Here is a 9311-nt window from a genome sequence, read left to right on the forward strand (position 1 = left end):
AACTAAAAACCCTATAACCTGAGCGCTTTCAAAATGCTTTTCAATGGCATGATAAAAAAATCATACAATTCAGAATTCAGTTGATTGCATTTAAAAAACTGAAAATCTAAGTTTTTTTATTATAATCACAATCAAAAGTTGACCTACAATGAGTTAAGCTATTTTCTATCATGTATTATACTTCGTGCTGATATACTGAATAATGTGGTTCATTCATAGAATTCTCAGGATTTAAAGGACAAACAAAAAATATCTATTTTTAAGGATATCCAATTATACCCAGCTGAAGCTATATAAATCATATACACACTTATATTTCATTTCTTACTCCACCTTGTTGGTTTATTCAACATATTATACCATTCTTTAACCATGCCCCTCAGTGTTTAAATGTTCACTTAATGAAATAAATTATGGCTGCACACTAGAAACAATTCTTCTCATTATGGACAATGTCTTATAGTAACATCTTACAGTAATAAAATAAAAATTATAACTGCTTTTTGTCAGTACTAATCATTTGCTCTGTGCCACTGGCCAGTAGTAATACAAATGAGAAAGGTTACTTTTACCCTAGTGATAACTGGACAGTGCTTATGCAATGTGATTTCTGCCGAGTGTTTTCAATGTCAAAGTGAATAAATTCAACCAAGGTTAGGTAAACAGTGTGAGAAACTAGGAGTCTCTTACACTTGGGCTCCTTCATCATTAAATGGTAATTGTTTAATAATGAGGCTGTAAGGGTTATCACCTTTTTTAACTCATCCTGAAGCTAAAAGTTCTAATAATGAGCCTCCATTCAATCAAAAATATGATATACAAGTTTATACGAGACAAGTAAATTAATAGGTTATATCTCTACATGTCAGAGACTGTTTTTGGATCATATTGAATTTCAGAAACAAGTATGATCCTCACATGGGCATTATAAAATTTCATACATTTAAGAAGTGGCCTAGTATTTTTTAGTGTAGCTCGCCACTACTGTAAATGTTCTGGACTGTCAACTGATCTTCAATCTAACCAACCTTATAACTGTGAGAACTCTGTAAGAAAATTGGTTTGTCTCAATACTGACAATTAATGTATCATGTGGAATATAATGCAGAAATAGATCAAGAACTAGATGCTCTACTGAAGAAGGACAATTGCTGGTGGATGAAGAAACAACATCCTGACACTTCAAGTATCAATAGTATTTTAACCTCAAAATTTCCTGGGAAAACTTCTGAGGTTATAAATATGTAAAAGACAAAGTCAGGAGCATAAAGTGAATGAGAAACACAGATATTCATTTGGTCTTCCGATTGTACATGAAGAGAACAGAAGAATCTAATTTGAATCAACATTATCTAGTTCAGGAAGTAATTACTCCCTATTTAATATCAACCAATAAGATATTATTCAAAACTGTGTGATAATACAAATAGTAGAGGTCTAAGGGAAATAGATGGATTTTCAACTGCAGAAACAACAATAGTTTCTGGCTCAACTTATACTATATATTGTTAGATATGGAGTTCTCCCTACTTGCTGTAACATGTATCAAGGTATATATTTTCAGAAGAATTGCAGAGCTGGATGTATAGGAAGAGTTAAATGCACATATCTGTAGTTACTGCTGTGTAACTCACCATGAACATGTGTGCAAGAAACTTACGTATACCAGGATCAAATTCCTAAGATTCAAAGAAATAATTCAGGAATCTAGAATTCTAATCTAGGTGAATTATATAAACTTGATTTACCAGTAGTGGATGAAACATCAGTTTATGCTATTGATGTGGCTGTATCACATGAAACTGGATTTGAGTATGTAGATTGGAGATACAATTCTAAAGTTGATTACTATCAAATAAAAGTAAGCATTACTCATTGATGTCATAGACAATGGGCCAAATAAAAACATTCATTACTTGGCCTTATCACTTGGATGTACAGGTGGGATATCTTCAAACAGTATCTATGACATGCAGGAATTAGGTTTTACAAATGGACAAATTCAATTCTTGATATTACTTCCTATGGGAAAAAAAAAACATCTATAACATCAATATCTGGAGATGAGAAATAATTAAAACACTAAAGACATATATATATTACAAATGTGAAATAACTCTTGATTGTTAGTGTAACAGTAGTTCTTGTAAAAGTGTATACTGTTGTTAGTTTATTCAGGAACTAAAGAGTAGGAAGTTGAGACTTGAGGTTTCAACCCTCATGTCCATATCATCTACTTGTTAAAGTCAAGAAAAAATAACCAGGATAAAAACTGTCCTTGTAATTATAAGCCTATTAGTCTTACTTCAATAATAGGAAGTGTTTTTCAAAGTCTGATAAAAGATGCTTTGCAAAGTCATTTAACAATGTTTAAAATTTTGCTGTATAAAGAAGATGGTTTTACTGAGAACAGATTTTGCCTTGCTAATCTTTTGAGATTCTTTGAAAAGTTTACTGCTTATATATATATAAGGATATGGATTTGATGCATCTTGATGTTCAGAAAGCATTTGACAAGGTGCCACAAAAAATGCTTGTTAGAAAGGTTCTCTCCATAGGTGTGGGGATAAGTTGGTTTACTGGACAGAAAAGTGTCTGGATGGAAGAAAACACAGAGTTGTTATAGATAAGTTCAGTCAAACTGGAATACTGTCACAAGTGGGGTATCTTGATTCAGTATTATGACCTTTGCTCTTTTTGATTTAGATCAGTGATTTAGATGATCAATAAAGTAATTAAATTTACTGATATTAAGGTTTTGGGTGTTGCTGGTTGTAAGAAGGATGCTGATGCTGCTTTACAAAAGGATTTAGATCATTTGGCAAATAAATGGCAGATGGATTTTAATTATAATAAATGTATATTAATGCGTATCATAATTTGAATTATAAGTATAATTTTAAGTCACCCAAACAGCGTGTTGTTGCTAGTGTTAGGATTTTAAGTTGTATATACAGAAATATTGAACAGAAGTTTAAAGCAGTTAACATTTCATTATATAGGCCACATTTGTAGCATAGCATTGGCCCAGGGGACACAAATATAGAACGAGTTTCCTTCTCATGTGGTAGATGAAGTGAATTTAAAGGAAGGCATGATAAGTACTTGAATGATAAAAGCTGGTTTTAAATAGTATTTTTATTTTGAAGCTTAGTTTAGCAGATGGGATGGCCTAGATGGACCAATAAGTCCCTTGTTGTCTTTAAGTTTTGTGTTATAATACCGATAATGTCAATCAATACAATATGGGAAATGTTGTGTGTGTCATGTTACAAAGTTTTCCAAAGGATTTAAATTCTAAATATTGTACCTTGCTAAAAGATGAAGTTTTTCTACTCTCTTTAATTTTTAAAAACCTGACTTCCCACAAAGGATTCTCATCAAAAAAAAAAGTCTGATTTTCATACTCAACTTTTTCAACAATTCCATATTTTTCAACGATGTGCCATCCTTTATTATCTATATTTTAATTGAAGCTTGGAATTACTCCTAACATCAAGAAACAATAGAATTAGAAAATTAGTATTCCAAACACCCCACACCATGCTGTTAGTTGCTATGAAAAATTTCTAAGAATCAAAATATTCAATTTTCATTACGGTAAAAGGCTTTTTTTTATATATTTTGACTAAAATCTCTAAAATTTCTAACTTTGAAATTTTACTTTAATGCTTCTTCAAACTAATTTGTAACACTAGTAGATAACAAAGGAGATGATAAATATGCTATATTTTCAGCCCACCTTGAATAGAAAATAAACATTAAACAGAACCTACAGGCAGGACTGAGAGATGAACCTAAAAAAGATATTACCCATTATTCTTTACAAATGTGACAGAACTAATAGCTCTCAAAAGAATTACAATTTGTAACATGCTCATTAACAAGTAGTGAAGACTATTCATCACTGTATAATAACTAGAAATAATTAAAGTGTTTATTCTGTTGCTGTAGTAATGAAAAAGTCAGTTTTACTGTTATCTTTACAAAAAAATTTGGCAATGTTTTTAAACAAACACTGACAACAATATCACTTGAAAATTGTTAACAAGTTGTACTTTCCAAAACTACACAATAAACTGCCATTGCAGAGAATCAAATCCCAGAGTTTAGCATTGTAAGTGCATAAAGTTACAGCTGACCCACTGAGGAACATTGTCCAAAAGTATAGATAAACATAAAAGTATTTAACTATTCAAACTACACACAAATTCTGTTATTTAACACACACGTAGAATTTTAGATATTGTGTTATATTAATTCAATAAGATGCAAAATTTAGTATTTATTTGTGACTGAGAGAAAAAAAAGCTAACTACAGTGAAACAATGATAATGAGTGTGTATGGATGGAGGGACAAAACCAAACCAGCCTATATAACTAGACTACACTATCTCTGTGTTCCAAATCTGTCAAAGAATTATAATGAAATAAATTTCCATTTTTGTCCTATATGATAACCTAAAATATAACAGTTACTTATTTGAGAAAGGCACCCATGCCTTTATACAAGTTTGTTAACAATCCAAGAACACTTATTACACCTAACTGTCTCATATATTCCGGTATATTATACTTAAACACATAGAATGTCACTCACTGAGCCAATATTAAGAATTATTAAAATACTTGCTTTAAGTTGGCTTTAAATTGGCTTTTACATATATATATATAAAACAGACTTCTTTTTAATAAATGACTACAAACAGTTTTTTAAGTGGCTTATTTTATTTTTCAACTTTATAACATTTTGATCATTTGTGTGGTCATCATCAGATGATAGTTCACCTGATGATGATCACAAGTGATTGAAACCTTATAAGGCTAAAAAAATAATTTACTCAAAAAGCTGTGTTACTGAAATATTATTTAAAGTATACAGGATTCTTTTTGTTTTCAACAAGGTTATCTCCTGTAGATTTTTTCCTGATTTGTACAATTATATAAGTGTGGAGACTGAAGGACCTCTTATTCTGGCAATGAAAACTCACCTTTAAAATGCAATCTCCTGGAATTTTCAATTAAAACAAGTACCAAACACATGATCATGCAGAAACTCTTCTCAATGTGACAACACGACGAACACATGATTGAATGTATAATTTCTCAGGTGCACTGATTTACCTAAATGGAAAGAACAGTAACCTCAATAACAGGAGGAATGGTAGAAAACATTATGTGGCAGAATAGTAACCTCAATAACAGAAGGAATGGTGGAAAATGTTATGTGGATGAACAGTATCCTCAATAACAGGAGGAATGGTAAAAAACATTGTGGTAGAACAGTAATCTCAATTACAAGAGAAACAGTGAAAAACATTATGTGGTATTAAGTAAAAAAAATTGACTTTGACTGAACTGAAGAAAGAAATTGAAAACAATATAAAAACAGAAAATCAAAGACAATTTATTCAATATGTAAGATACACAACAAACACATACTTAATTACAAAGACATTCATAACATAAAAGATGTACACACTTCTTTCTAAATTCAAGAAGTTACAGAAATTACATTAATATCATCATGTTTTTCCCTTTCATAACTAGTATGGTATACATCTTTAATACACACCTATTCAGATAATTTTTCTAGATTTTTGTACACTTGTTCTGCATGTAGCTAGCATCTTCTTTGTAAACTGGATGTACAAAGGTCACAAACATATACCAAACCTCTACCTTGACTTAAGTATAGCAAAAACAATAAATACAGGGTGTCCCAGAAGTCTGGACTCATAAGGAAAATAGACATTATATTCTTAAAGTTAAACAAACACATTTCTAATGTCAGTTGTAAATATTTCAGAAAAGAAAATACCCTGATGACACAGTATACCAAGAATTGATTTGTGTATGTTTGTTAATGGCAGGCAATTTAAATAATAAATAAATTAAGAATACATTGTATATTTTCTCTATAGGTCCAGACTTCTGGGACACCCTGTACTATAGTCCACCAACATGGAAACAGTTGTTGTTAAAACTATTGACGATATAAACAGTTGACATAGGTATTGGTTATAGCAGCTATAATAAGCTGACATATTAAAATCTTCTTTACTTTCACCTATAGGTTCTTATAATTAGGCAAAAGCTACATGCATTCTATAGCTTGAACATACTTGGCCCAAAGAATGCACTAAAAATTGAATTAAGCTCATTTTATGGGGCAAAGCAGAGACGTGTACAAGTCAGTATGAATTACGGGTTCTCAGTCAATAAATGTTAAAGTAGGTAATCTAGGGATTGTGGGGTTCACACTAGAATGCTATTCTGAATTGAAAGTTGCAATCATTCTGTGATAAACAGAAACTAGCCACAGAATAGAGGCTTGCAGTTTTAATCATTGTAAATAAAGCTATTGTTTTATTTTTTTCATCTTCATTTCCATTACTGACTATGCTGTTTTTAATATACACAGAATAACATGATTATGTGTTAGACATCTCACAAGACCTATGTTAGAAGATATTTTACATCAGACTGGAAGCTGTGACTACATTGGAAAAACAACAGTGCCATTCTTGAAGAGTGTATGCATTACCCACATCACCTTTGATCATCATATGCTATGCTCCTTTTAATATACACAGAATAACAAGATTATGTGTTAGACATCTCACAAGACCTATGTTAGAAGAAATTTTAGATCAGACTGGGAACTGTGACTACATTGGAAAAACAACAGTGCCATTCTTGAAGAGTGTATGCATTACCCACATCACCTTTGATCATCATATGCTATGCTCCTTTTAATATACACAGAATAACAAGATTATGTGTTAGACATCTGATAAGACCTATGTTAGAAGATATTTTACATCAGACTGGGAGCTGTGACTACATTGGAAAAACAACAGTGCCATCTTTTGAAGAGTGTATGCATTACCCACATCACCTTTGGTCATCATATGTTATGCTCCTTTTAATATACACAGAATAACAAGATTATGTGTTAGACATCTGATAAGACCTATGTTAGAATAAATTTTAGATCAGACTGGGAGCTGTGACTACATTGGAAAAACAACAGTGTCATCTTTTGAAGAGTGTATGCATTACCCACATCAGGTTTGGGCATTATATAAACAAAAAATACAGAGGACTTAACCTTAAAGTGTCATAAAATATCTGCCACACAGCTGAAATGGCTACAGTGTGTCAAACAATTCAAAGAACTCTAATTCTGATTCAAATTCAGAAAGTTAGGATTACAAGATTCTTTCAACATAATGGTTTAGAGTTCATAGCCATTACCAACAGTCAAAACTATCATCTACTGTTGAAAGCAAATGAAAATTTACCTTGGAATTTTTTTGAGAGAACCTGATCTGTCTTAAGTATTATTCACTCTTCTCCAAATAAGTGCTGCTATCATTTAGCTAGACAAATAGAGTAATGATCATAATACATCAGAACACATCAACAGAACCCTTTCAGCTGTTGCTTTTTCTACCAATCATCCTAACTGTAGAATAATCGAGATATTTCCAAACAATGATCTAAAAACATCTTACTTTGAACCACCATTTCATAATGATTAGAGAGTTGTTCTTGGCCATTGATAAAAACACAGATTGACCCTACAACAGTTTCCTTATCTTATCCATCACAGAGTATGCTGCTAGTTTCTTCCTTTTCATGAGCTGAGTTGAGATTATACTATACATTGCTGTCTTCATCAGACACCCTGATATTTAACTTCTGATTTCTGGAGTAACCAGTTCTTAAGAGGGTTATCAGCAATATAAGAGTCCAAGTTTATTTACATATTTGATGCCATTGCTATAATTCTTAATTCACTTCATTTTTCTGTTAAGATAAGGATTAATCCGGCCAGAAGTAGGTTACATACCATAGCAAAATCCAGTTATCTGAATTGAACTTTTATTTTATTATTGTTTGTCATGGAATCTTTTTTTGATATATGGCTGCTTTACCCATTTACTGACATGCACATTAACTACTGCAGAATGCAGTAATTCACATATTCCCGTGGATCTTATGTACCAAATGAATGGCCATACATATGATCCACAGGAAGCTACTATTCTCATCTGAAGATTGAGAGATTTGATGAACACCAGTTGTCTGTTGTTCAGTACACCTTTGTAACATACCGTAAGTGCTTATCCCAGTCAATACAGCCAATGTTCACAAACTTAGCAAGCATACCTGTTTGGTCACACTGAGGATATGGCGAAGTGTACATTATCACAATATGTAACCATTAGCACAGCTAAGTAAACCACTATCATAAGAGGCTCCTTGATTCATATGAATCTCTCAAGGTGCTTCAAAATGTTATCCACTACTCGGTCAATACATCTTTGATGGACTATGGACTTTCCAAAAGTGCATGATTTATTAGGTTTCTTTTCTATTATTTATTTATTCCTGTTCATTCTGCATGTTTTGGATTATGCAGGAGAAGTTAACATACAACTCACACACACACACACACACACACAGAACTACATTCTCTATACCATCCTGTTCATGTTACAAATCTGATCCAATTCCAAAATCATTGATATCTGTATTTAGAAAAAATGGTTAATACGAACAAGAGTAGTCAGCAATAGTGCTTTACATAAATCCACTTAAAATACTGGTAGACATTTTCATATTACTGTGTTCACATAATGTATAGAATGGTTCGGCTAATTTACAAAAACTGGTCAAATAAAATCAATAATGAAGTGTAAACCTAGAGAGCTATGGACATCTTGTTTGATCTTAGACTACAAACAGTCTTTGTATAATATCAACTTCAAAGGAACAGTGGAGATTTCATCCCTGTCTCACATGTGGCCAAGAAACTTCACTCCTATGCATATGAATACACTTTCCAGTTTAGAATTTTAAATTTGAATACTTTGTGATCTAGAATACCATTCTCAAGTTCTCAGCTACAGCCTAAAATGTGCAACCAAAGTAGGGTGTCATTCAAAAAGATGAATCATCTCACTGAAATCCTCTAGCATAAGATACGTAAGCCTTTTGAATTTGTTTAGTTGCATCACAAAGACCAAACGGGATGTTATTTTATTCATCCAGTCCTTCTCGGGTCCTGAAAGCAATTTCCAGTCTTCTTCCATCATCAGTCAATGGGCACCTTCCAATGCATGTAGACATTTCTACAGCATTCACCTATCCACTTGACATGGAAACTTCCTTTCTTCTCTTTGACAGCCATCACCAGCAGCAACCAAGCACTCTCTGAAGGTGTTATTATCCTACTACTGTGTTTCGACATTTGCTGACAACATCCCTTATGCTCCTAGAAAGTCCACATGGCAGTTGTT

This window comes from Limulus polyphemus, unplaced genomic scaffold (genome assembly GCF_000517525.1).
Source record: "Limulus polyphemus unplaced genomic scaffold, Limulus_polyphemus-2.1.2 Scaffold3419, whole genome shotgun sequence".
NCBI classification, from domain to species: Eukaryota; Metazoa; Arthropoda; class Merostomata; order Xiphosura; family Limulidae; genus Limulus; species Limulus polyphemus.